Here is a 4,836-nt window from a genome sequence, read left to right on the forward strand (position 1 = left end):
TGGAGCCTGCTGGTACTCACTGTATTTGTAGGCAATGGGGTGCCCACACGAGGGTCCTAAGTGTCTGCAAAAGTGTAGAAACGTTAAAGTAAAGCAGAACTGCGAATACGAGCTAATGGAAACTGCAACACGCTTTCGCTTCCGCAGGGCTCTTCAGGCCTTAGCGTGAGGCAAGTACTCACGTCAAGTTTCCCTTTAGCTCTAGAGCCTGACAGGATGAGCTACCACCCATGCTATGGAAGCATCGTACTTCTGTAGAGAAACCTTTTCGTTCCAGAGGGTAACTACAGTGACTAGAGGCCAGTCAGAAATAGAGTTATTTAGGTAGTTTCAGGGCAACCTGAATAGAGCTTTTAATATGGGAAACAAGGCTTGTGCCATCAGGTCTTCTTTTCCGGTGAACACGAAGTCTGAATCCTTCTGATTTCCAACAAGTCAAAAGAGACACCAGCTACACCCTGTTCCCTTGCCTGAATCAACTTTTCTTCCCAAAGTGTTCTGCATGTAGCGAACTCACTCATCCTTGGAACACTCTAAGTAGGCTATCGGTCCTTAGCCTATTCACAATACTGCAGTGTAACAGGAACAACTGTGCTTTGGTTGCAGTAGGAACGCAAGCCTCCTTTCTCCTGTAGGTATGGGGTCCTTGAGTGTGAGTTCCTAGAAGAAAGGCGAAGCAGATTGTGTTGCTAAGTGCAGCTCAAGTGAGGACAATGAGGCAGACTTCCATGGCATGTAGGACGTGAGAGAACAGAATCCCTGGAGCTGTTGGTGTGCTGAGGACATGTAGCTTTCCCAAGGAAGGGTGCAGTGTATTGCCCTGCTCTCTGAATGCAGAGTGACTTGGAAAGACTTACGGCCTGGAAGTTTCTTAGAAGGGCAGTGGAACCTGCTGGTACTCACTGTATTTGTAGGCAGTGGGGTGCCCACACGAGGGTCCTAAGTGTCTGCAAAAGTGTAGAAACGTTAAAGTAAAGCAGAACTGCGAATACGAGCTAATGGAAACTGCAACACGCTTTCGCTTCCGCAGGGCTCTTCAGGCCTTAGCGTGAGGCAAGTACTCACGTCAAGTTTCCCTTTAGCTCTAGAGCCTGACAGGATGAGCTACCACCCATGCTATGGAAGCATCGTACTTCTGTAGAGAAACCTTTTCGTTCCAGAGGGTAACTACAGTGACTAGAGGCCAGTCAGAAATAGAGTTATTTAGGTAGTTTCAGGGCAACCTGAATAGAGCTTTTAATATGGGAAACAAGGCTTGTGCCATCAGGTCTTCTTTTCCGGTGAACACGAAGTCTGAATCCTTCTGATTTCCAACAAGTCAAAAGAGACACCAGCTACACCCTGTTCCCTTGCCTGAATCAACTTTTCTTCCCAAAGTGTTCTGCATGTAGCGAACTCACTCATCCTTGGAACACTCTAAGTAGGCTATCGGTCCTTAGCCTATTCACAATACTGCAGTGTAACAGGAACAACTGTGCTTTGGTTGCAGTAGGAACGCAAGCCTCCTTTCTCCTGTAGGTATGGGGTCCTTGAGTGTGAGTTCCTAGAAGAAAGGCGAAGCAGATTGTGTTGCTAAGTGCAGCTCAAGTGAGGACAATGAGGCAGACTTCCATGGCATGTAGGACGTGAGAGAACAGAATCCCTGGAGCTGTTGGTGTGCTGAGGACATGTAGCTTTCCCAAGGAAGGGTGCAGTGTATTGCCCTGCTCTCTGAATGCAGAGTGACTTGGAAAGACTTACGGCCTGGAAGTTTCTTAGAAGGGCAGTGGAACCTGCTGGTACTCACTGTATTTGTAGGCAGTGGGGTGCCCACACGAGGGTCCTAAGTGTCTGCAAAAGTGTAGAAACGTTAAAGTAAAGCAGAACTGCGAATACGAGCTAATGGAAACTGCAACACGCTTTCGCTTCCGCAGGGCTCTTCAGGCCTTAGCGTGAGGCAAGTACTCACGTCAAGTTTCCCTTTAGCTCTAGAGCCTGACAGGATGAGCTACCACCCATGCTATGGAAGCATCGTACTTCTTTAGAGAAATCTTTTCGTTCCAGAGGGTAACTACAGTGACTAGAGGCCAGTCAGAAATAGAGTTATTTAGGTAGTTTCAGGGCAACCTGAATAGAGCTTTTAATATGGGAAACAAGGCTTGTGCCATCAGGTCATCTTTTCCGGTGAACACGAAGTCTAAACCCTTCTGATTTCCAACAAGTCAAAAGAGACTCCAGCTACACCCTGTTCCCTTGCCTGAATCAACATTACTTCCCAAAGTGTTCTGCATGTAGCGAACTCACTCATCCTTGGAACACTTTGAGTAGGCTATCGGTCCTTAGCCTATTCAAAATCCTGCAGTGTAACAGGAAAACAGTGGTTTCGTTGCAGTAGGAATGCAAGCCTCGTTTCTACTGTAGGTATGGGGTCCTTGGGTGTGAGTTCCTAGAAGAAAGGCGAAGCAGATTGTGTTTCTAAGTGCAGCTCAAATGAGGACAATGTGGCAGACGTCCATGGCATGTAGGACGTGAGAGAACAGAATCCTGGAGCTGTTGGTGTGCTGAGGACATCTGGCTTTCCCAGGAAGGGTGCAGTGTATTGCCCTAGTCTCTGAATACATAGACTGACTTGGAAAGGCTTACGGACTGGATGTTTCTTTGAAGGGCAGTGGAGCCTGCTGGTACTCACTATATTTGTAGGCAATGGGGTGCCCAAACGAGGGTCCTAAGTGTCTGGAAAAGCGGAGAAACGTTAAAGTAAAGCAGAACTGCGAATACTAGCTAATGGAAACTGCAACACGCTTTCGCTTCAGCAGAGCTCTTCAGGCCTTAGCGTGAGGCAAGTACTCACGTCAAGTTTCCCTTTAGCTCTAGAGCCTGATAAGATGAGCTCCCACCCATACTATGGAAGCACCGTGTTTCCTTAGAGAAAACTGCTTTTTCTTCCAGAGGGTTAACTACAGTGACTAGAGGCCATCCGAAATAGAGTTATTTAGGTAGCTTCAGGGCAACATGACTAAGAGCTTTTAATAAAGGAAAGCAAGGCTTGTGCCATCAGGTCTTCGTTGCCGGTGAACAATCAGCCTGAAGCCTTCTGATTTCTAACAAGTCCAAAGAGACTCTAGCTCTACCCTGGTCCCTTGCCTGAATCAACTTTTCTTCACAAAGTGTTCTGCATGTAGCGAACTCCCGCAAATTGGAAATGCTCTATGTAGGCTATCGGGCCTTAGCCTATTCTAAAATCCTGCAGGGTAACAGGAACAACTGTGCTTTGGTTGCAGAAGGAATGCAAGCCTCCTTTCTCCTGTAGGTATGGGATCCTTGAGTGTGAGTTCCTGGAAGGACGACGAAGCAGATTGTGATTCTAAGTGCAGTCAAATGAAGACAATGAGGCAGATTTCCTTGGCATGTAGGACGTGAGAGAACAGAATCCCTGGAGCTGTTGGTGTGCTGAGGACATCTAGCTTTCCCAAGGAAGGGTGCAGTGTATTGCCCTACTCTCTGAATACATAGAGTGACTTGGAAAGGCTTACGGCCTGGATGTTTCTTAGAAGGGCAGTGGAGCCTGCTGGTACTCACTGTATTTGTAGGCAATGGGGTGCCCACACGAGGGTCCTAAGTGTCTGCAAAAGTGTAGAAACGTTAAAGTAAAGCAGAACTGCGAATACGAGCTAATGGAAACTGCAACACGCTTTCGCTTCCGCAGGGCTCTTCAGGCCTTAGCGTGAGGCAAGTACTCACGTCAAGTTTCCCTTTAGCTCTAGAGCCTGACAGGATGAGCTACCACCCATGCTATGGAAGCATCGTACTTCTGTAGAGAATCCTTTTCGTTCCAGAGGGTAACTATAGTGACTAGAGGCCAGTCAGAAATAGAGTTATTTAGGTAGTTTCAGGGCAACCTGAATAGAGCTTTTAATATGGGAAACAAGGCTTGTGCCATCAGGTCTTCTTTTCCGGTGAACACGAAGTCTGAATCCTTCTGATTTCCAACAAGTCAAAAGAGACACCAGCTACACCCTGTTCCCTTGCCTGAATCAACTTTTCTTCCCAAAGTGTTCTGCATGTAGCGAACTCACTCATCCTTGGAACACTCTAAGTAGGCTATCGGTCCTTAGCCTATTCACAATACTGCAGTGTAACAGGAACAACTGTGCTTTGGTTGCAGTAGGAACGCAAGCCTCCTTTCTCCTGTAGGTATGGGGTCCTTGAGTGTGAGTTCCTAGAAGAAAGGCGAAGCAGATTGTGTTGCTAAGTGCAGCTCAAGTGAGGACAATGAGGCAGACTTCCATGGCATGTAGGACGTGAGAGAACAGAATCCCTGGAGCTGTTGGTGTGCTGAGGACATGTAGCTTTCCCAAGGAAGGGTGCAGTGTATTGCCCTGCTCTCTGAATGCAGAGTGACTTGGAAAGACTTACGGCCTGGAAGTTTCTTAGAAGGGCAGTGGAACCTGCTGGTACTCACTGTATTTGTAGGCAGTGGGGTGCCCACACGAGGGTCCTAAGTGTCTGCAAAAGTGTAGAAACGTTAAAGTAAAGCAGAACTGCGAATACGAGCTAATGGAAACTGCAACACGCTTTCGCTTCCGCAGGGCTCTTCAGGCCTTAGCGTGAGGCAAGTACTCACGTCAAGTTTCCCTTTAGCTCTAGAGCCTGACAGGATGAGCTACCACCCATGCTATGGAAGCATCGTACTTCTTTAGAGAAATCTTTTCGTTCCAGAGGGTAACTACAGTGACTAGAGGCCAGTCAGAAATAGAGTTATTTAGGTAGTTTCAGGGCAACCTGAATAGAGCTTTTAATATGGGAAACAAGGCTTGTGCCATCAGGTCATCTTTTCCGGTGAACACGAAGTCTAAA

The sequence above is a fragment of the Eubalaena glacialis genome, chromosome 20, assembly GCF_028564815.1.
Source record: "Eubalaena glacialis isolate mEubGla1 chromosome 20, mEubGla1.1.hap2.+ XY, whole genome shotgun sequence".
Taxonomy (NCBI): Eukaryota; Metazoa; Chordata; class Mammalia; order Artiodactyla; family Balaenidae; genus Eubalaena; species Eubalaena glacialis.